At 44.9% G+C, this 24855-nt stretch overlaps 1 protein-coding gene across 1 annotated transcript in view; it reads left to right on the forward strand.

Moving 5' to 3' along the window:
• Window positions 1-24855, forward strand: part of Sorcs3 (sortilin related VPS10 domain containing receptor 3) — a 624861-nt gene that overhangs the window by 114843 nt on the left and 485163 nt on the right.

The following is a 24855-nucleotide window of genomic DNA, read 5'->3' on the forward strand; positions in this document are numbered from 1 at the left end:
TGAATGTGGCAATATTAAAATTTGTCGGCAGGGCACTATGCTTTCACTGCCTTTACCTCCTGCCACTCTTCCTTTAAAATAAAAATAAAACTCAAGTCTGGTAGAGCTTTTCTGCATCCACAAAAGATAGCCAGTAGGTGTCGCTGTCTGAATCGTTTCATTTCAGATGTAACTCATCACATGCTGCTTGGGGATTTGGGACAGGTTTAAATGTGTAAAGAGAATTAGCACTTGAGCCAGATGTTCTCTGAAAACAATAACAACGACAGCATCTAAATGTCTTCTCCTTGACTTGTGTTGGGCCTGGGAGAGCTGAGTGTTGCCTGTTTTGGGGAAGGCCCTCTGGATCTGCTCTGCATCTCTGGCCACTACTCAGGTGACCTGGTGAATCATACCCACTTTACAGATTCACATGGAGACTGTGACAGTAGTACATCTTCTTTTAGGGTAGCTGAAGTTCTGGCGTCAGCAGGCATGTTAGTCTGAAGTTTTAGTTGGTTGGTGATGGAGAATGGGCAGTTTAAAAGAAATCAGAAAGTTGGTTATACACACACAAATTCTACCCAGTTTTTCTACTTGCACATTTTAAAGTTGCACTTGAGGTAAGAGTAGAAAACAGGAGGAAGAGAGGGAACTCTTTACAGAGAGGGGGGAGAGAAAAACACAATTTCTTTTGCATCTGTAATATTTCATCTTCCTCCACATGTAGTACTCGTGATCCTAGGCACAGTCCCTCTAGTCACACACTGGAAGTGGGTGGCAATGTTTCATGTCTGTTCAGCACTTCTTTTCAGTCCCTGTTTGTCCAGCTTCTGCTGATGGACCATTTGCTATTCAGGAGCGTCACAATCAGGGTTGCCCCTTGCTCCTGCTGAGGCAATTTCCTATGCCAGAAGCATCTGCTTGCTCTGCTAATTGGAGGTGTTCCTCCTCCTGTCCGATGCCAGGCTGACCTGACACGGAGGCACAGTGAGAGTGTACAGAGAGCAGACAAGTGTGCAAAGGCCCAGGCATGAAGGGAGGTGCAGGGGCCAAGGCAGCATGTGGCACAGACTATGCAAACAGAATCTAAATGGCCTTACAAAGCTGCCTGGCTCCTGGCACCCTGTGTGCATAACATGAAATCAGCATAGTCCACTTATCTTGCCTTACTTTTGCATCTCCCCTCTCCTGCTGTTCTATTTTTCAGAGCTCAGGATCCACTGGTCCCAAGGAGCAACAGCACAGAGGGGCAGAGAAATTTTAAATTATTTGCACTTAAGAAAGTACATCGAAGATAGTGTGGGGGGGCATCCCATGGCTTTTCCAGGGACGACAGAGTCCCCTGAATGTAGGATTAAAACAAACAAACAAACAAACAAAAAGCCAAAAAACAAACTATAAAGCTACACAGGAATGAACAATGACAATTGAAATTTGAATCATGTGGGATGCTTATTGGGTTTCTGCAAGCCAATGACCAGGAGAAAGCCAGCAGGAAGTCAGTGCTCAGGGAAGTTTCTGGAGCCACCCATTCCCAGATGTTTTGTCCACAAGGGTGCTGCCAGCTGTTCCTATTGGCAGTAGTTTCAAAACTAGGTATCCAGGGTGCTGTCTAGTGCACTTTGGTGGCTCTTTCTTCCTCTCGGAGCAATGCTTGTGTGGTCCTACTGCTGGGAAGTGTGTCCAGGTGTGGGCTGGTGCCTGCCCAGGTGCTGTGAGTCCAAGTGCAAGCCTTAGATGGAAGCAGTCACAATGACCACCTATTCTAACACCTCAGAGGAAGGGATCTTCAGTACAACCTGACACAACTGGATGAGGCACATTGATGTCTAGGATCTGGGAAGTCTGGACCTCTAGTCAGAACAAGGGGTCATTGCAGTTGGGAGTGGGGGGGAGCAGGGCTGAACACTGGCTTGTGTTGGGTCTCCTCTGTCTGCAAGAATGACTTTGCAGAGGTCTTTCCTTGTTTTTCAGCTCCTCATTTGTAAAATGAAGGATCTGGTGGCTGGTTTTTTTTTTTTTTGGGGGGGGGGTGTCATATGGAATATTGACAGTATAACCTGACTAATAGTCAGACATTATGTCATGAAGTCATGAGCTCTTTCATTAGGGAGAATCAAATATCCATGGGAGACAAGAACTCATATGAGTGGGTCCTGGATGATTTCACCAGAACCATTAGGTGATTTAAAGATTAAGTTCCCAGACCTCAGCTGAGCTGCAGAGACTAATTTGTTGGGCGTGGATAGGAAGATGTGCATTTGCCTGAATCAGTCTGGATTCATCTGATGCTACAGAGAGAGCAGGGAAGCTTGTCAGGTGGTATTCTGAATGCCATCACTCTTGTTGAAACCAAGAACCAGAGAACGGGGCTGTTAACCTGTCTGGAAGAAGGGTCTACTTGACATTGACTGACTCAGTGTTCCTGGATTTGAGTGTGGGGTCTCATTGTGCACACAGGGAGGGGCTCCTGTTTAGAGGCTACAGCAGCAGTTCTGGGGAACTCTGTAGGGATGGTGCTCCTCTGGGGTTGGCTCTACCTTGCAGGAGCATGAGTGGCAGCTCTGTCCAATCTGAGTATGATGCAATCCATGTCAGAACTTTTAGTCACTGTGTTTAAAAAAAGAGTAAATAGAAAGCAGCTTGAAATAAATTTTAAATCATTTCTTTTGCTTAACAGAGTATACCCAAATATTATTTCAACATGCAACCATTATAAAGTTAATGTAATATTTGGCTTTCTTTTTTTCTGTGTCTCCCCACTCTGGTGCATAATTTTACGTTTGCAGAACACCTCAGCTGGCTTGCTCAGTCCTGCCTAAATACTCAGTATCTGTGGATGGTGGGTACCATGTTGGATAGTGGATAGCTGTGAGGTATTGGTTACTTAATGTACTATCCAAAACCCATCTGTGTCAGCACTGGGGAGCTCAGAAGCACTGGCACACCCCCACCTTCAACACCCAAATTTGCTAATTTGCTAAATGCATCAGAATTTGCATTTAACACCATCCCAGGGGACCTGCACATGTTAAAATGGAGCAGTATTGGATCAGATTGCCCCATCTTCCCACTGTAAGGTTTTTCCATCCCTGAGTTCTCTGTGGATGCAGTTAACTGTGAGGGACCATGCGTAGGAAAGTATAATAAAAAGAATTTGGCTCATGCAATGGATGATTGGCCTCTGACTCTGTAAAGGGACTGTGGGATCCCTGGGCAGAGGATGGACACATCCTTCTGTAATGAATGTTGTAATTTGAATCTTGGCCAGGGTTGATCCCTGGTCTTAAATGTGCTGAGGATTATGTGGCTGCTGCCGAGACAGAGCTAGGCCCAGCTGAGTACGAGATGCTCTCTGCTGGTACTCAAATGGCTTTCTTCTCTGTTTTTCCTGCTCTCTGAAGGTAAAATCCCGTGATTCTTCACAGGTGGAGGGGTCAGAGGGCAGATACATGAGCCAAGTTATAAAGAGTACAGGGACTGATCCAGGACCCCACAGAGACTACACACACACACACACACACACACACACACACACACACACACACACATACACATATACACATATACACATATACATACATATACAAGCTGACCCAATCTGAAGCAACCTTGGTCACTGAGGTGGGGTGAGGAAGGCTATGTGGGAGGGGAAGTAGCTGACTGGTGGAGGCTGTCCCCTGACTCTGGAGGTGATTCTTTTTCTCTGTACAGAGGCCCACTCAGCAGTTTTCCCTGGGCCACATGTCCTAACTGTTACCCTTGGTTGTCTTCTCACATCCTTTCTAGAACCTCTCAGATTCATCCTCTAGGCTAGGAATATTTGTCTGGGTTGGGGAAGGGACCAACACCCAGGCTAAGGCCTGTATGCCAGGTGGTGTTTCTACACGGGGATGCTCACAGGGTAGTCATCTCTGCACTGAGGTCTGGACACCACATTTCATGCTTGTCATATCTATTCTTTAGAGCAGTGGTTCTTAACTTTCCTAACGCTCCGACCATTTAATACAGTTCTTCATGCTGTGGTGACCCCAACCATAAAATTATTTTCATTGCTACATCAGAACTGTTAATTTTGCTACTTTCATGAATCTAATGTAAATATCTGTGTTTTCCAATGGTCTTAGGTGACCCCTGTGAAAGGGTTGTTCAACCCCCAAAGGGGTCGCAACCCACAGGTTGAGAATACTGCTCTAGAACCTTATGCCAATTTGTTGCTTTTAATACCTCTGTCCCTGGGAGTAGTGGGGACGAGGTTGATGCCATACCTGTCATATGATAGAGATATGTGGGTAATGACTAAACCGGAGGGCTCTTGTTCGACCTCACCTATACACCTTCGTTCAAGCTCAGCTGATTGCTCCCCTACACAGAGGCCCTTCGGTGTCACTTTGTGAGTGACACTAGCCATAGGATGCAGAGTCTTTCCTGCCTGTGGTGTCTCTGTGATGAAGTTCTGGGAAGGAGCTGAGCAATTTTACCAGATTGCCTGGAGCTGAAACCTATTATTGTATTATTCCTTACACCATCTGCTGGCTCTTTGAGGACATGAAGTTTCATCATCCCTCATGAAGCATTTTCTTTTATCCCCATCTCTGACTCTCTTCTTGCTGCAAGTAATGTTACTCTCCTATTCCCAGGGATTCACCCTCTGTTTCTCTCAATACCATCTCCATGCCTTTGCCCCTTGGCGAGAAAGCTCTCCTCCACCATTTCTTCAAATTGTCCTAGGAGCTGAGGGCTCAGGTCTATTTTCTCCTCTTCCTGGAAGCCTTTACTGACATTACTGGCTTGTCAAATCTATACGAGATTTCTGTGGTACCATGTAATCAGTTGATAAGTCAAAACCCATCTGTTGACATATATCCTGCCTGAGTCACTGGAGACACCAAGGACACAGGTGAACCAGATGGGCATGATCTCTGCCATAAATTCTGGGGAAGAAGATGTATTTCCAGGAAACCATTAGCAATACTTACTAAATTAATTGGAAATGTGAATGTGCTGGAAATAGCTCTGGGTTCTGGGGGAGTGTCTCCCACAGAGCTCTGCCCTCAGAGAAGGCTGCTTGGAAAAGCAGTTCTCAGCCTGAACTCTGAAGGATGGGTAAACAAACACTGCTGGTGTAGCCTTGCAGAATGAGGAGGCCAGTGAGGCTGAGAGTGACAGGCATCAAATCCCATGAGACTACTTAGACATTTGCTGTTTCCTTGGCTAACATTAATTCATCTGCCTTTGTCCTCTACTTAGGCTTGTGTTCCTTGAAGGCACACAAATGCACTTCCACAGCAGCAGCAGCAGTGTTGGTGCTTTTCAACTTGGAGAGTGGGTTTTAGGAATGTTTTTGAGCAGGTTACCATATATTGGTTGATGGAAATCCACTATGATGAGAATATTTACACTATGGAAATTGGCAAATGCTGTCAATTTGGACACTTATTTCTTTTGTCAGGGAACAGGTGTTTAAACACTTAGAAGCACAGACTGCAGCTGCCAGGGTGTTGTGGATACAGAGCAAGAGGCAACAGGCTAGGGAGGAAGGTGCCTGGGAATGGGAAGAAGGATGCTACTGTGTGTTACTGCTCAAATTTTTAGCTTGTCTGAGCTACTTTTTTTAAATGTATCAAATGGGAGATCTAGACACATCTGAAAGAATGGATATAGAGAATGAGTGACAAAATGTGTTTGAACTAGAAGCTCTAGTTTGGGCTAGACCACCACTTCTCAACCTTTGGGTCGTGACTCCTTTGTAGATTGAACAACCTTTTCACAGGGTTGCATATCAGATATTACTGTGAATCACAACAACAGCAAAATTACAGTTATGAAGTAGCAATGAAAATAATTTTATTTGGGGGTCACTACAACATGAGGAACTGTATCAAAGGGTCACAGCATTAGGAAGGTTGAGAACCTCTGGGTCAGACAGACCAGTGCTTACTGGTTCCTCCGTTCCTCCAATAGTTGCCCAATACACTGTAAGAACTGGCATTTTCTATCCTGTCTTCCTTTTAAAAGGTTTTTGACTGTAGTTTAATATTGCCATATGGACTATGATGTTGTCTCTGTTTAACTTTACACCTTCCATCCTCCATGGTATTACTGTGCATGTTACTTGCATTTGTCCCTATCGTCCCCAGTTCTCCCAGCTCTAGCTGATCAGCCTTTACTTCTTGCTGAACAAACTCTCAGCCCTTCCCCAGGGCAGTGGAAGGCAGTTTTCCTGCTTCCAGGAGCCTCCCTGGTATAGATGAGTCCAATTTGCCAGCCTGCGTTATTAAGCAGCATGCCTCGGAGGTCATGCAGTCTGGCAGCAGCCCCTCTGTCCTGCACAACCTGGGCTGGGACTGTCATTTTCCAGGAAAAGGAAAGCCTTTGTTATCCCTTGCAGGGCATCTGTGGTGTGTTGATTATTTAAGGATAATATTTCTGGCAGTGGGAGCAAACGAGGCGGGAAATGGCTTTTGCGGGTGATTAAATGCTGAGAAGATGTGGCATCTTCCTTCTGTGGCCATGAGTTGCAAGTACCTGACAAGGAAAAAAAAAAAAAAGATGTGACCAAAAGATTTTTTTTTGAGCCTTGGTTCTGAGGTCTGGTGGAAGTGAGACATAGCATTTAGAACTGTGGTTTGAAAGCGAAAAGTTGTAAGGGGGTGGCCAACATTGATCCTGGGATGCCACTGATAGAAATTGGTGTCTAACCTTGAATGGGTCATTTTCAGTCTCTCTTCCTTAGTTTACCTTTCCATACAAAGATGGGATTTGACCAGCTGATCTCCAGAATCCCTCTCAGCACTAAGATTCTGTGATTTTATGAACTTCCCCGGCAAGCAGAGGCATTCCTACTTGGGTTGTTTATGTTCTAATTCCCAAGGACATATTTCTAGTGGACTGTACTCCAGGGACTCTAATTATTTCTTGTTAGCCGAGAATAATTTTAGCAAGCAGTAAGTAAGCTATTCGGAGCCTGGATGTTGGATATGTGTGTTCTGTCTTAGAGTCCTTGGGGAATTCAGTTTAATCCAACCAGCACTTTGGAGGTGTCCACTCTTGGGCTGAATGAAGCGTGGTGTCCTGGAAGCTACTTGAGGTTTAGAAATGAAACCCCACCTCATTTCAGATTTGCTACTTGTTAGCTGTGACCTTGGGAACATAGCCAGCCAATTTCCCAAGGTCTCACCTACAGAATGGGATTCACAGAGTCTCTTCCTCACTGAGGAGCAATAGGGAGAATGTGAATACAGCACCTACCACAGTTCCTCAGACATGCAAATGTTCAACACATGTTGGTACCAGACATGTCACACAAACCTTTCACACATTGAAATAGGACATTGTCATTTACAAAGTCTACAGAGCTCAAGCTCAAGTGCTGTACAATTGAGTTACAAAACAAAAATCTCAAAAACAATTTCAAACAAACTTTTGATTTTGTTTTGAGACATGTATGGCATGCAGGTCATGGTTTAGACATGCCCATTGGTGGTTTTCTTATTGCAAGGGCCAGGCCTGGGTTTAATTGTTGCAAGTACAAAAATGTGGGGTTGCTGATGAGGCCCCCAGATGCCCAATCTGTGTTGACAATATCCATCAGTCCTGCAGAAGGTGGCGGCTGATGCTGGGGAGTGGGAAGAAGGGCTCAGATCTCAGTTCTTTTAAGTAGAAAGCCAACAGCCAGCAGCAGCCTGGCAGCAATCAGGAAGAGAAAATGCATGTATCTCGGGCTGCTTCTGTTGAGAAAAGACAGACTGCATTGGCCATGTGGATTTGGAGTGGTGTTTAAACCATCTCCCTATTGGCAGCATCATCCCTGAGATCTTCCTGCAGAACATCACTGGTGTTCTTGTTCTTGGTGCTGGACTAGCACTGTAGGGCTTCGAGTCAATTAGAAGAAATAGGCCCTGAAGTGAGGGATTGATTTGCTGGGACACAGAGGACTCATTTAGACAGTAGGCATGTACTCACAGAGGTTAGCCCTGAAAAGGAGAGGATAGACCCTTCCTGTTGTTGTTGTTGTTTTTTTTTTCACTCTTTGAGGGCCCACCACCCAGCTCCCCCCCCCCCCCAAATACACTGAGACTTATTCTCACTTATGAATGTCCAGCCTTAGCTTGGCTTGTTTCTAGCCAGCTTTTCTAACTTAAATTATTCCATTTCTCTTTAACTAGGGTTTGCCTCTGGGCTTTTTATCTTTCTTTCCTTCTTACTCCATAGCTGGCTGGGTGGCTGGTGGCATCCTCCACTCCTTCTCCTTTTCTCGAGCTCCTCACTCTTCTCTCTCTTTTGTGAGCCTAGGTTTCTCCTCCTATTTATTCTCTCTGCCTGGAAGTCCTGACTATCCCTCTTCTTCCTAGCTATTGGCCTTTCAGCTCTTTATTAGACCCATCAGGTGTTTTAGACAGGCAAAGTAACACAGCTTCAGAGTTAAACAAATGAAACACAAAAGAATGCAACACATCTCTGCATCATAAACAAATATTTCACAGCATAAATGAATGGAACACATCTTAAACTAATACTCCACAACACTTTCCCTCTACCCTTCCTTTGTTTCTTTGCTGTCATTAAACTAATCTATGAAGTACAGTCTGTGTAGGACAACTTTGCCAAATAATCACACCAAATATGGTTTGCAATGAAGGCTGTCTTTGTGCCTCTTTGGAAGGACAATCCTGAATACAGGTGTCTTCTGAGAGCCACTCATGACCTTTTCTTGGTCACCAAAGGCCACTGAAGTAGGAATACTCTAAGAACCCAGGTCAGGAGAAGACTATAGTAATCTTTTGTTTCAGGAAGGGGAGGTACATTTCTGTGCCATCCTCCTCTTAATAAAAACACAAACACCTGACTCAGTTCTCATGGTGAGAGATGAGTGAACCTCAGGAAGCCCTGAGAGCCCTGCAGTTTCTCCCTTAAATGACAACAGAGAGGGGTGGGAGTTGGGGGGAGGGGGACTCCTAGGGTGAGGGAAGGGAACTGGGCGAAAGAAATGGCTTCCTTGGGCTTTCCCCACACACAGGGCAATGGGTAAGGTGCTTGCCACGTGAGCTCAGGAATTGGAATTGGTCTTCTAGAACCTATGTCAATGTGCTGCAGCTATGAAAGTTTATTTGTAAGCCCAGGAGGTGGGAACTGGACATCCCTAGGGTGAACTGGCCAGTTAGACTAGCTGAAGTGTAATCTCTGGGGTCATATGAGAGAATCCATAAGGTAGAGAGTAATCTAGGAAGACATTTGTGTTGGTTTCTGGCCTTCATGTGTGTGTGTTCACACACGTGAAGGCATGTATATCTACATACACATGTACATCTACACACATGCAAACATAAATATACTTATGCACCCCCCCCCCCACACACACGAAAAAAAAGAAAGAAAGAAAGAAAGAAAGAAAGAAAGAAAGAAAGAAAGAAAAACAAACCACAAACCACACCAATATCCCCTGAAACAGTCTGTGTGTTGAATGAACTCTTTCAAGACTGGCTTGCAAATCTGCTTGGCTTCTTGTCTCTGAAGATGATTCTGACACAAACCTGTTTTAGTGAACAGTGGATTCAGTAGCAATGGTGCCTGAACAGTTGTTATTTACCTGTTCAGATAAATCTGGATTTTAATCTCAGTTCTGCCATTTGTCATCTGTGTGACCTTGGGTGAGTCTAGTCTGTACTGTCTTGTCCTGAAAAGTGGGACAGTGCCATCCACTTCGAGGTTTGAGGTAAGCATGTGATGAGATTGCATCTGTCAATGCTCCTGGCCCAGCTCCTAGTCTGCAGTAAGTGTTTGTGCCAGATGCATTTCTGGGTTTGGTGTAACTGTCCTAACTCACCAGCCACTTAGGTGCCAGGTGTTGTGGCAAATGTCTTTGCAGTGTCTTTTCTTTAGCTCCCAGCTACCTCTGTCTGAGAGTTCGGACTGTTGTGCATCCTGTTGTGTGGGCAGAATGAAGCAACTATCCTGGGATGTGTGTATTCTAGTGCCCAGAGTCTGTGAATATCCCCTATGTGGCCAAGAAGATTTTGCAGATATGATTAAGTTAAGGACATTGAGATACTGGTTATTCTGGGCTGTCTGGGTGGGTGTGGCATAATCATTTTGGTCATGGAAAGAGGAGGACAGGAGATCAGAAATAGGAAGCTGGTGGCCAGAGAAACTCAGCAAAGGGGTTCCTAGGCAAAGGGCACTTCCGGCCTCCAGAAGAGAGGGCAAGGGAAGAATGATGTCTCCTCTGGTGCTCTACTGCCTGCCTACCGCCACCTCAGCTTTCTCCATAAGACCCTTCTGGCTTGTGATATCTGGAGTTGGAAGGAAATAAACCTGGGTTGTTTTCAAGCTCCAAGTTGCAGCAATTTGTCGTCAGAGTTGTAGAAAGCCAGTGTGCTTACTATTATTGTCACATGACCAGACTCTGATCGTCTGTTGCCAGATTTTCAATGCCAGGCACGAAACAAGAGTGAAATCAAGGTCTTCCAGCTGCTAGCCAAGCTCTTAGCAGAAGCACACACACATCTGGAAACAGCGGTTGAAAGTGAAACTAGATTAGAAGTTGAGGCAGCGGGGTGGCAAGTTCAGGTCTATCCTGGGCTACTGAGTGAGTTCAAGGCTTGCTTGGGCAACTCACTGAGCCCTTGCGTTAAAATTAAACAAACAAATTGCTCAAATGATGTAGCTCAGTGGTAGAGTGCTACTTGCTTAGCATGCATTAAGACCCTGGGTTTGGTCTCCAATACTGACAAAAAACAAACAAACAAACAAACAGAAAAACAACAACAACAAAAACAACCAAAAACAAAACCTTCCCCACCTGGTACTATTTATGCAGAACAGCTCTGAGGAGGAAGTGGGAAGGCTGCCAGTCCCTGAAGTCTCAGTGGCTGTCCAGTGAAGACATCATGTTATCCTGCAAACAAAGGCCCCTTTCTTATTCCGTGATCCACTGGCCCCTTGGATGTTGATCCTTCTGTCTGCTCTTCTGCCCTCTCCTTTCCCCACATGGGAAACTCCTGCCACTGCTGACACATTCCAGGAGCAGCTTTTGCCTCCCGGTGACACTGAGGAGAGAAGATGGCAGGCAAGGTCCCTCCTCATTCCCAGTCTCTGCCAGCCACACCCCACAGTGCCCCCACCACTGTCCACCTGGGAAGGCATCGAAAGTGCTGAGTAGTGAGCTTATTAGCTATCTGAATTATTTAAGGAGACGTGCCTGTTATTAGTGTGGCATTTGCCCCAGACAGGCTTGACATACATCTTAACTTATGTAGTTCACAATTTTGCTTACGGCAAAGTGGAGGGGAGTAGAGAGCAGGGCAGGGACAGGAGGTGGAAGCAGGGGTGAGGGTGGGACAAAGAGGAGAACTGGCTACATTGTGGAGGTTTGGAAAGAGTTACCCAGAAAGAGGAGAAAGGAGGCAAATTAAGAAAATAACCGAGAGTAATTTGATAGCAGAATATTTTTGGCTCCAAGACACTGTGAATTGGGAACGCAGGAGAAGTAGCATGTCACACATTCTGAGGCATCTGTGAGCACACATCCCAATATGATCACTATAATTATAATAATAATAAATGTTCTCTCATGGCGTGACTTGTGGAGGTCACCCTGAGATGAGAAAGTGAAGAGGAAGGGAGGTGGAAAGGAAGCTATTAATAAACCTCACACACAGCCCTCCAACTTCTCTTCCTTTTCCAACACTGAGCCATTCATTCCGGCCCCATGGGCCTGGCTTTGATGACCTAGGAGCCATCTGGTTTGGTATCAGTAACCCTGGGTGGCTGCTCTGATTTCAAATGGCCTGTTTGTTAGAAGGAAGGCCAGTTCTGATTCCTGTCCTTGTTTGGATCCAGCAGGACCTCTGATCCCAAAATACAGTTTCCTTTTTGTGTGGTTCCAAGGTTGGCAACAAGATCACTGGGAGGGATGAAAAACATGGCTGTGTCTGCTGAGATATGCTGACCCAGGGCTCTGAAACAAACTGTATTTGGATGGAATCAGACTAGAGCTGTGCGTCACTGGAGAGTTACCTGTCCTCGGTCAATTGTCATACAGTTGTTTAGTGCCCGATAGATGTTCTTCATCGTATAGGGCGTGGAAGGGACAGAAGTGTCATCTAAGATGTCTCTCCAGGAGCCTGCTTGTCTCAGGGAAAGGCTAATAACACGTAGACGTTAGTGATAGAATGCTAATATAATCGACACTGCTACGAACAATACTCTCTAATAGCGAAGAGTGATATTGTTATGCATGCATTATAGCACTTTACTGGCTACTAAAGGCGGTGGGTGGGAAGCACTGCTCTACTAGAAATGTGTATTGCACAGAAAGTGAATGTCACTGGAGATGACAGATGGTGGCAAACCTTGCAGGCAGGCACAGGAGAGGTGTTGGTGCCTAATATCTGCAGCATACTCTGTAGCTCAGATTTTACTTTCGGATCTCAAGAGCCCACCGTGACTCATCTGAAGCCCAGAGAAGCTAAGCAGCTTGCATGTGTCACACAGCTGGTCTGTGAATGATCTGAATTTTGAACCCTTTGTGATGCTAAGCAGGGCCTGGACATGTCCTAGCCACCCACAGCTGCCTCTGCACAGAATGCCTTGTATTTGTACGTGCCTCCATTCTGCCTTCTTTGATCAGCACAGGGATGGAGTCTAGAAAGAAGGTAGATCAGATTTCTCCAGGGCAATTCAGATGCAGTGGCTTGGTGAAGGACATGGCCCCAGTTATCCTCCAGCTGATGGGCAGGCAATCCAGTCCTCCCTGAGAGAACACACAACTGTGATACACACTAAGAAGTAAAGAATGAAGCCACAGGACCAACAAAATCTGAATGGAAAGTTGCAAATGAAAAATGGAAGTTTAGCTGTGTGGCTCTTCCTTACTAAGTGCCAAAGACCAGGTGTCCTTTCCTTACTGCAGGAATGGCAACAAAGTACAATGTCACTCTGGTGTCCCCATTTCTTATTGATGCTGCCTGGCCACACCAGGCCCTGGCAGTGGTCCTACTCTTTGGTGTTATAGCATATCTTCCTATTTATCTGCTTCAGGTACCTCTGGGTCTTCCTCATTCTACTGCCATCATTTAGCCTTGGAAGTCCCTGAAGGCAGGGAGCAGACATGGGTTCTGGGACACACTGTTGGCCTGGGTCTATATGAGAAGGCCATATGTGCTAGTGTGTATTTCTATCCACACACGTGCTTAGGCTGTACTTTCTCAGCACATTCAACACCACAGACTTCAAGCTGGAGTCTTACATGGGTCCCTTGCATTGCCAGTTCCAAGTCACCCTTTTGACACCTCTTATGCTGTTGCTGGTAACTGACATACTCTTATGTGGTGTATCCTTGGTCCTGGGTTGTTGACTTGGCTTAGGAATGTGTTGTCTCATCCTCAGTATTCCTTACCTACTCTGAACGTGTCTTATTTTATCTGGGCTGCCTCCCCTTAGGGAAAGGTGGGAGTTTAAGAAGTAGGTGGCATGGGACCCATGCTTCAGGGATTTGTCATTTCTCTAGAGTTGTCTTTGGCCATCGTGATGCTGAAAATTGAGAACATATAATTGTGTTGGTTTTAAATGAGAGGAAGCCACAGAGGTGTCTAGTTCATTGTTTTTATCAGTACAATAACTATACCTTCCCATGGCCACTAACCTGGGATTGGATCCTTGCAGAATGAGGTTACTCCATTCCAAGCCACTCCATTCTCCTGTTTTAATGCATAGTTTAAAAAGATGTAATTTATTTTTAATTATGTGTATATGCATATGTGTGTACATGTGAGTTCAGGTGCCAGAGGAGGCCAGAGTTATAGGATTACTGCTGCTGGAGTTATAGGTATTTGTGAGGCACCCATCATTAGTGCTGGGACTCAAACCTGGGTGCTCTGCAAGAGCAACAAGAACTTTTAATCATTGAGACATCTCTTAGGCCCAGAACACCTCTTCTTTATTTAGCAAGCATATGCTATGAGCTAGGGTGTAAGATTATGGTCCCCCTGTATCTTTGATAAGTGCTGGGGTTTCTGAGAAGTCATATAATATCTCAGGGACTCGGTGTCTGTCACTGGGAAATGGAAGGATGACCTGTACAAGTAGTACCCTGAGAAGCTTGGGGTTTCTAGATGTTTCTAGGGTATTGTAAGGAAGATTGAGATTGAAGTCTAAGTCTGGCTAAGAACTTAGCCATAAAAAATAAAAGTAGTTATGACTGTACTTTTCACAGGTTGGGCTTTGATATGATGAGTTTTATGGGAAAAGCTCTAATTTTTATGACTTTTGCAGTCTATGGAAATGATGACAGTTGACTTAAAATGATGTCACATTTTTAATCCACTTTCTGTAGAGTGACTTTATCCCTCTAGGGATTGGGGTAGCCTTCCCAATGTTCTCAAAGTTCCTGAAGCTTTCACAGGTCGTGGGTGTGATCCCAAAGTCATAGCTGTCCTGGAGGAGGGGTGATGTAAGAGAGGCTTTCTGATGGCTTCTGATATTCCATCATCTTCCCTCCCATCGTCCCGTGTGTCTCTTCCATTTCCTATTCTCAGTAGTTCACCAGGCCTGACCAGAGAAATGATTTCTTAGACTCACCCAGGTTGAAGAGTTAGCTGTTGGTGAGATTTAGAGTTTTAATATCTTCCAAAATACTTGAGATGTTTAAGACCCCAAAGTCTAGGTCTGTTCTCAATAAAATGAATCTATAGTAGTGAAGTTTGGGGCTCTTGAACTTGAAGTGTCAATGCATTGCAGGGTGTTGTATAGGTAGGGGCAGCAACCCTTCAGCTTCTGCTAGTCCTCAGGGTATACTGGCTTTGGCATGCAGCTGCTGTTTTCCTTTACAAAGCTGTTTCACAAGCAAATGCTTCCAATGCTAATCCTAAATGCTCAAGTGCTCTGCAGTAAAGGGATTGTGTGGCTAGAGCCTTTGGGAAAATGCTGGCTATGATGCAATCCACCTGGAGGCTTCCAGTGTACCCTGATCCATGTCAGGCTCTGACAAGTCCATCATGGCTGAGATTTTTGTTTAACCTAGGCTCTCCCATGTAGCAGAAAGTTTTCCTGTGTTCCTGCCCAGCTCCCTATGCCCTGCAATCCCAAATAAACACACAGAGGCTTATATTAATTGCAAACTGTATGGCCTAATGCATCAGGCTTCTCGCTAGCTAGCTGTTTCTTCTTAAATTAACCCATTTCTATAAATCTATACTTTGCCATGTGGTTCATGGCTTACTGGTATTTTTACATCTTGCATCTCATGGCAGCTTCCAGCATCTCCTCTGCTCTGTCTTTCTCCTTCCTCCTTTCTAGTTAGAATGTCCTGCCTAACCCTATTCTGCCTCACCATTGGTCAAACAGCTTCATTTATGAACCAATCAGAGCAACACATTCACAGCATACAGAAAGACATCACCCCTCTCTCTTACACCATTTGATCAGTCTTCTACTTTCCTCCAGCCAACAACTGTTCACATCCTGAAGAACTGGTGTCCTCAGAGTTCATTGGGAGATTCCAGGAAATGGTTCTCAAAAAGGGTTGCTTTCATTCCTAAAGGGTGTTTGGCAAACTTCAACATTTTTGGTTGCTGTGGAGGCTGCTCTTGCCACCAGTGACAGGGTTTGCTGAATACAACCAAGGCCCTATAAACTGGAACACTCAAGACAGAGTTTTTGTGACAGAATCATTTCTGGACTTTGTTGAAGGAGACACAATTATGGGATATATCCTTAATGCCACGGTAGCAAATCATTGGCTCTCCTTCAAGCTCAGAGGCTGAGTAGTTTTCAGGTTTCCACCACATAGCAAGGATGCAAGGCCCCCTCCCTGCGAGCAGCTAGGACCAGGGCTGGTAGGGGGCAGGAGGGAGTGTCTTACCTTGTGTTTGTACTCCCTTCTGGGGAGCAAGATATTTAACACCATATTAAGAGAGGCCAGCTTTCCCAGCCAGCAGACTGAACTCCATTTATTTCTTTGATCTTGTCCCAAGCTTCTTTTCTTTTTCTTGGACTAACAAGGCTTGGCTGCTCATTTTGGAACTGATGTTGACTGGGTAGAAACTAAATGTGCTTGCTGTTGAGTGCAGGCAGCTTCCTGGGATGCAGATTCCTCAGGTCTGTTATTTGTCTGCATTGTGAAGCTGAGCTGTGAGGCTTGTTAGTCAGCAGAACCCACGCTTTCAGCCTCCCCTGCTCCCTTCACTTCAGGGAGGACAGCAGGGCCTGCAAAACACTCACACTGCCTAATTCCCTAAGTTAGTGACCATGAATGTCACTGGGGCCATGGTTCTCACTGAGATGTTACCCATGAAATCAGTGCAATTTTCTGTACACAATGCATGCTGATGGAGCATGTGTACACAGTGCTGCAGAGCCTACCCAGAGTGTGAATCTGCAGTATGTGTGAACTTGGGATTTAGCATGACTTATTTAAAGAGGCCCTCTTTAGTGAGATGTGTTTGGTGGTGTGTTAGCACTCACATTGGAGTGTGTGAGGGAAGGAGCCATCTCTGTCGCTGATTTAAAAATCACTGTTGTTCTTCGGGGAATCATAATTAGTAATGAATTAGTACCTCTTGTGTTTTAGTTCATTTATTCATTCATTTAGCATATGTTTATACAGTTCCTGTCTATCAAGTTCTATTCTAATGAATGGGGAGGCAAAAAAAATGGGATAAAAATCTTCCTTTATCGCATCGGTATAGGAGTTAAGATACTAACTAAATAAAAGAAAGGAAGAAGTTGCATCAAAGAGAGGCGGCAGGCTGCTTCAGGCTCAGGGGCTGATCAGGACCTGCAAAGGTGAACATTTATGACCAGGGCTGTCTTTCAGTGACACTGGCTTTCCTGTTCTCCAGTCCCCTGTGAATATAGAACAGTAGAGGATCACGTAGGCTTTGCCTTGGTGTCTAGTGCTCGATCCTGGCCTTAAGATTAGTTTGAGAAGCATTTTAAGAAACAATTTTGAACCTTCTGCTGTCCCCAAGCATTAATGCCTGGCTGTCCAACAGTGCACTACAGAACGCCCACCTGGCCATCCTGCTTCGCTGAGGGCATTGGCTGGTTCTGCTGGGCTCATCATTAGGTCTCAAATGTTCATCAGTACACAAGCTATCTGAGTGGCTCACCCCTAGTGGTTCTTAACAGTGGTGGCCACATGAGTCACTTGTTTATTCCAGGCCAGTAACAGGAGGACATAGCTTCCCACACTGGGTTTTAGCACGGAGTTGACAACATTACTGTAGACATTATTACTGAAGGGAGTGGCTGCATCGGGGCAGAAGAGGAGAACCATGGCTCCTTGCCAGCTGGTACCCTTACTGCTAATCTCTCTTACCTCAGTGCCCTAACTGATGGGGCTCACTAAAACTGGGGTCTCTGTTGAGGGTAGAAGTAGGTTTTTTTTTTTTTTTTTAATAATGAACATGTCTGCAGTGGGTGGTGGTAATTCACCCTTAAAAATACTTTGCTTCCTTCTTTCCAGTCAGGAGACAACCTCAGGGAGCCTGGGATGGGGACTAGCTGGTGCATGAGTTTGCACTGATGAGAACTTTGAACCTGACTGCAAGTTCAGCCTCAGGCATCCAATGCTCTTAGTAGACCTGGACAGCAGGTGGCAATTCTTTTTCTTGAAACAATTTATATCTGCACAAGGCTGTGATAGTCGATCCTGAAGAGGGATGATTAAGTCCACAGTAGTTGGATTCAAAAGAAGAAATCACCTTCACACAATGGCATATTTTCCTTTCCCTTTAAAAAATGCCCACCACCCTAGCTCTGAATCCCCTGAGCACAAGGAAAGTGATGGCATGGGGATGGCAGTCATTAGCAGGTAATCAGACCCAGCCATGAGCACGCAGCGCTCTGCCTATGAAAACGGGGCATTGCAATCAGAGAATTATATAGCTCCATTTTCTGGTTTCAGTAGAGCCTGTCTATATCTGAAACTGAGCAGCCCTTGGCTGCAGCCGGGTCATCTCCTCCCAGCTCTGTGTCAGGAGAGATTTATTATGCTTATAGCCTTTGCTCACGGAGGTTCTTCCAGATTGGCCTGGCTAGGGACAACTTTATTTTATTTCATTTTGTTGAGACTCATGGCTTAGCATGGACATTTGTTCTTCCTCCCAGGATAAGTCCATGGATCCAGGTGAGGAAGGCGGAGAGATTGGTTTAGGAAACGGCTAAGTTGAAAGAACTGGAACAGACGCCAAAGATCATTTATTGTCGCATCACAAGAACAAGAGGTTGTCATGTCTGTAATTTGAGAAATCAGTTACACCTTAGCAACAAAATGGAATAGTATATAGCTGTTAAAAGGAAAAAAAGAAAATGAAATTCTAATGATAAAGCACGATTGCCATAGTCTAATGTAAATAAGGAAAAAATAAAACACAGTATAGTTTGTAGTATGCTTACATTTGTTTTAAAATAAGGTTGAGGTATAATATGTGTCTTGTATCTGCAGGAGCACACAAGAAATGTGTTGGATTTGTTTCTGAGAAAAGTCTTGACTGATGGGCAGTGAGGCAGGGTGTCTTTGTTGTGAAAAAAAAATTTTTTTTTTGTTTCTAGATTTGTCTTCTCTCTCTCTCCCTCTCTCTGCTCTTGTTTTACTCTTCAAAAACATCAGCTAAGGTTAAAAAGTGAATTTCAACGGAACAGAATCTGGCAAGATTGCTTTTAGACAAAGGAGCCCATTGTGCTTTGACTGTGAAGTGAAGCTCCCAGAAATGAAAGCGGACTCTGGCAGCTCCCATTTCCCTGTGGGAAGTTATCACTGCTAATGTTAAACAAGGACCAGAACCTGTCAGAGGAGGTGTGCCTTAGCCTCCATTTGTAGAGATGAATCGATGATGTTATGAACCACATAGATTGCATTTACAATACACCAATTCATTACCTGCTATCTTAGAAGCTTGGACCTCTCTTTTGGTGACATCCTTGTCTCCCACCACTATGATCATGGGGCTTCTTCAGCCAGCATCCCTGCCCCCTTCCAGCTGGTAGTGCAGGCAATCAGTTTCTTGGGGCTCTCAGTTTCCTTCCTAGACTTTAGGGTCTGGAGGTGACCATGCAGCACACCAACATCCTGTTTGTGTGTGTGTCCTGAGCATCTGAAAACAGTGAGGCTCAAGTTCAACTTGGCAGATATGGACCTGTGGCTCATGACTTGTTCATGGTCCAGATTTCCTCACTGCCTTCCTTGGTCTTCCCCCAAGCCCCTCTGCCTCATACCCAGCCTTCCTCTTGTGTGCTGGAAGGCCATGAGGAGAGCAGGCCAGACAAGCAGAGGGCTGCCCAGCTCTTTGCATCTCTCCTTATTCTGTGTAAGGCTTTAAACAACATCTTCTCTCCCTTTCTGGACTCCAGGACAACTGGGGCCTCTTAGTCTCCTCTCCCAGGGCAGATGCTGAGGCATTGCATTCTGCTCTCTGCTTTTCCTTAAAAGGGCAATACAGACCAGAAAAGGCTGAATTGTGCCAGCAGGGGGTGCTCTTCATAGTCTCTCTCTTTCTTCCGCTTCCTCTCCCTCTCTCTCCATCCCTCCCTCTTTCTCCCCCCCCCCACCCCCCCACCCCCCCCCCCCCCACCCCCCGGTCTCATTCTCTCTCCCCATAGGAAATGTCAACACTGAAATTTTGCTGAGAAAAACAAACAAAGGAAACAGTTGAATGGAATCACTGCTGCTTAGCTGGCTCCTAGTTCCTGTCCCCAGTAAGCATGTTACATCCAGTTGGAGGAAACTGCCTTTCTTTTGGAAGTGAGAGCTGTCTGCACTCTGCCTGTCCACTTCAGCTTTTGTCCCACTCCACATAAGGTTATTTGACTATGTGATTCTGGAGACATGTGGTCCTGCCTGGCTTTCTTTTGATAGCTGGGATGCTGGCTGTCCCAGGGTTTAACTCTGATGGATAATTCGGGAACTTCTTCATCTTGCCTCTTCTTAATGGGATGGAGGTATCAGGGGGATCCTATCCCAGTGCCTTTATAGTTGTCCTAAGTAGCTCACCATGCAGGGGTTTCTTCTTAAGAGTGGGAGACCAGCAGCTGCTTGTTTCCATATAGTACTGCTTTCCTTCTGCTCCAAGCCCCGGGGTAAGGCTGTAGCTTCCAAGCCACCATGGTACTGAGCCACTCAGTGCAGCAGGCAGTGGTCTTACAAGTTACTGACAGCAGTCCTAAGAAGACAGTGCCAGGCACATACATACACAAATTTAGCCAGCCTCCCATTAGCTTGAGGCAGACAGAAAAAAAGGAAAAGTGTCAACAAACCATTTCTTAGTTGGAGTTTTCAGTGATGGGGTTGTGAAAAAGGAGAAGGGGGGGAGGGCAAAGATCCACTGGAAAGATGGTGATAGAAAAGAAAAAAAATGCAGGCCATCCAGGTGATAGAGGAGGGAAAAAATTCTGAAAATTTGTGAGCTGGAATTTCCTTATGACAGACAGCTCTGTTTAATTTACTCTAAGCTTGGTGCTACTGCGTTAGGCCAAGAGGAGCAAGGCATGGTTGTAGTACTGATGGCATTTTCCCCCAGCAGAATCAAGTATGGTCCTTTGTACAGAGGATGAGAAATCTCTGTTGAATGAACCGGGCCCTCTCTTCCTGTTTTAAGGATAAGGAGATTGAGGTCCAGTGGCTACTTGACCTACATAAGATGACACTCATGTCTGCATAAGGACTAGAATGCAAACCATTCCTTGCTCTATTTTACCGTACACAAAATAGCACCGTTCGTTGGGCCATTGTCTGAACTGACAGATAAGCAGAGCTGGAAGAATTCAGAGATTTCCTACTCTACAGTTAAGAATACAGCTTCCAGGGTACTTGGAGAGCTAAAAAAAAAAAAAAAAAAGAGCACACAGAAGACACTTAGAACAAGGCCACTGGAATAGCGACATCTGAGGAAGCCTAGAAAAGGACTTCACAAGCTGAGGCGGGCAGCTCACCATAGTGATAGGGCTGGGGCTGGGCACCGATGACAGGTGAAGCCACTGTCATGGATGGCTTCTTTTTTAACTGATCACCTCGCTGATACCAGTATGGATTCAGATTCTTGTAGTCAAATCCATATCTGTACAGATGGTCACCTTGCAGATACCAATAGGACTCAGACTTCTGTAGCCAAATATATATCTGTACAGACTTCATTTCAATCAGCCCCTTGTTCTGATTTTGTTTTCCTGGGCTATGGGAAGGGGTTATGGCCAGAAGGCAACTTAAGATGCCATCCTACTTGCCTCATACAAGAAAGTAGTCACCTTTACTTACTAAATGGCTTTCAAAGACCCCGTGAGCGTGAAGGGTCTAAAGCCACAAAGGAAAGTTTCCTTGTGGCTGGTCACACACTGGTGACTAGTGGAAGGTGAACTGGTCATTTTTTAAAGATTCTTCTTAAGACTTTGGAAGAATTAAGCCCATGTTAGAAGAACACCAGGTTCCTCAGGGGCTGGTGAGGATTGTCAAGTTCAGCCCTGTGTCTGAGCCTTTCTACACTTCCTCAGGGTGGAGATGACACAGAAGACGGAAGGAAGAGAGGGTGCTATGCTGTTCTGAGATAATATGGAGATAGAACAACCATAAGCCACCAGAGTCCTGAGGCTCCAGGTCCACCTTTACCAGGGGAACAGCCTATTTTCATTCATCCTGACACATAAGTGACTCCATAATTCGTTTAGGGACAGAGATATTCTAATTTGGGAATCATTAGACAGCCATGAGTTAGAACAGCTACTGAATATTTCCCCACCATCCTCCAAGACCAAGTCAGGGATTCAAGTATTTTGCTAATATCAAACTTACTGTATTTCTGCTGAGGAATCAAATCAGAGAGAAAGTAGAGGATTAGATTGCACATCAGGGTGGAAAGTCAGACCCATGTTGGCCTTCCTTGCAAGAGAAAGTCCTATGAAGTTGGAGGGTGGGTCTGGTGTGGGTTCAGAACTCACAGTTCCAGAAAGGCAGAGTTACCTGCAAAGCCCCTCACACACCATACATCTCTCCCACTGGAGGCTTCTGGGCCATAGGGCAAGCCAGGGAGGAGATAGAAAGTAGGGTTCCCACCCAAGCCCTGTTCACTGCTGCTGGCAAGTGGTATAAGCCATTTGGAGTCTGGTCCTCCTGTGACAGGTAAGTTAGTTCCTCCTTTAGGGTGTATCCTGTTCTGTCCTGCTTCACTAGTTAAGCATGTTAATGATTTTAAAAAGCAATTTGGTCCTTAAAGGCAATGAACATTTCATTCCCCTTGCTCATAGCACCTGCACTGTTCCTGGTTGTTAGAGGGAACACAGTGGCCATTTATCCTGATGGACCTTGGAAGAATTCCTGCTTTGGAAAGGGAAATTTTAAGTATTCTGGCTATGAAATTCTTCCTTATAATTATTATTTTTTTTTGAAAAGCAATCTCCTCCGTGAGGCATCTCATGACTTTGATTTACATGGTCTCATGTTCCTTGAATTTCTACATTTCCTTAGGTTATACAGGATTCCTTGTATTTATCACCTTCTTCTACCTACCCCAGGTGGTTATGTGAGCTCCTTGGATCCTTCATAATGGCTGCAGAACTTCAGAACTGGGTAACTTCTGAGTCACCAACATCCACAGTTTGACCCTTGTATGGGCTTCATGCTTGGGCAAAAGAGGAGATTCTTGGAACATGAATAAGCCAAAGTAAAAAAAAATACATTTCCCCCCTAATTTTAGTCATCACATCAGTCTGGAGACAGACATTACTACTATCTTAAATTTTAAGAAAAAGACATAGTTACTACTTTAGAAATGAGTTACTTTGAATGTCAGATGACATAACCCCTTTTCCCATGAGTGAATCTTTTAAATGTAGAATGGCTGGATGGGAAGTTGAACTCTGTGTACACTAAATGCAGACTCTAAAATTAGGGTGATTAAAATAATGAGACTACACTCTAGTTTTTGCCCAAGGTCACACAGCTAGTCATCTGTGAACCTGTTATTCAGTCCCAGATATGCTTGATTCAAATGTGTTCAAGTCTTCTTGTTTGAAACGGGATAGTAGTGAAAGGCTGGATAATGAAATCTGGATTCTGCAGCACCGGTGAACATTGTAAGCTTGCTGGGGGAACAGCTGTGAGACTGGACACTATGCATTTTTACAAAGCACTTTGGTTTGGAAGTTGGGGGTGGCGCTAGAGTGTGTGAGGAGAAAGAGGTGCCAACTCAAGCTCACTGTATTATCATAGCCCAGAGAGCAGATGGTAGGAAAATGGACAGAAGTAAGAATGCAGAAGATGGACTATAGAGATCCTAACTACAGATATAAAATTACTATAAATTAACAATGATTTTTTTGTTTGTTTTTTGAGACAGGGTTTCTCTGTATAACAGCTTTGGCTGTCCTGGAACTCTCTGTAAATCAGGCTGGCCTCGAACTCACAGAGATCCACCTGCCTTTGCCTCCTGAGTGCTGGGATTAAAGGCATGTGGCATCATTGCCCAGCTGTCAATAATATTTTGAATGTGGAGAACAAGGAGTTTTTTTTTTTTTTTAAATAGATAGTGAGGATAGGCAATGACACCAGGAATCCAGACAGGGACCCAGAGGAATACAGGTAGAAGAGTAGGGGTTTTTACTCAGAATGGGGAAGGGAGGAGGCTTAGTGTGGCTTTACTATGTTATTGAAGTGGAGCAGTTGAGTTCATAAGACTGAAGATGTGAAGGGAAATCTAGATGGAGGTAGAAGTTTTGGAGCTGACATTTAGGTAGTGAAGTTGATGGAGTGTACTGAATTTTCCAAGAAGAGACTGGACAGAGGGGAGGGTGAACACATAACTTTGGGAATGACCAAACTTTCGGGAACAGAGCGAGCCAGTTAGTGGAAGGAAGCCAGAGAAGATGCTAGCAGTTGTTAATGTTGCAGGTCCAGACTTTTCTTCTGCCTCAGTGTCTAGGACAGAGTAGAAATGTATGGATTTTGTTGGCTTTGGAAGCTGCTTTTGATGTACTCCAAGATTATCCCAATAGCATCACTCACCCCTGAATTTCAATAGCTGCCATGATTCCAAATACCTTGTATGGTGGTCAGGTTTTTATGCCCATATTTTTGTCAGACTCTTAGACCTGGGAAATGGGGCATGTGTGTTGAGCTACCACTCTCTGAATTAAAGCATGAGACATTGTGCAGTGAGCCTCTTTTCCTTCAAGGGACATTTTCTATTACAGAGTTAAAGATTCAAAGAACCCAGTGGCTGCTGTGGATGGGAACCATGACCTGTTGAAGATCAAATCAGGTGTCCGGAGGTGGAAAGCTAAAGCAGAGAGAAATTTGAAAGATTTTGGCTCAGATTTCGGGGTTAACTGGAAGTGTTGAAGAGTGAGGGAACAGTAGTTTTCCTTCTGGTGAGGCTTTGTACTCAAGTACATGGCAGCATTTTGTTCCAGTGTTACCTGAATCTGGGAATCACTAGCTTCAAGGGTAAGACTCCAGTCCTGTGGAGATCACACAGATTCTGGGGACTCCTTAACAGTATACCAGAAGAACCTTAATATGTTAAACATTCACATTTAATAACAGAACAAACCTCAGAAGCTTGAGTAAAGATAGGAGTGTGAAGAGTGAATGGAAACTCTCCACTCTCTAGCATAGTTCACTGCATGTGCCTATATACCTGCTTGCAGCGTTTCCAACAGGATGAAGAGATGTCTGGTGATAAAGAGATTGAGGATGGGCACACCAGCCTCGAGTTCTGTGTGCAGACTTACTGTGTCTGAGGATGCCACATATGGAGGGTTGTAGAGGCCAGCCAACTGACTTTCTCCACCCAACGAGACTCCAGATGGACTCATCAGGGGATATGGAGAGCTTTATGTGGTGTCAAGTCTTACCATCATGATCCAGGTTTTGTGGAGTGTTTT

The sequence above is a fragment of the Onychomys torridus genome, chromosome 1 (assembly GCF_903995425.1).
Source record: "Onychomys torridus chromosome 1, mOncTor1.1, whole genome shotgun sequence".
NCBI classification, from domain to species: domain Eukaryota; kingdom Metazoa; phylum Chordata; class Mammalia; order Rodentia; family Cricetidae; genus Onychomys; species Onychomys torridus.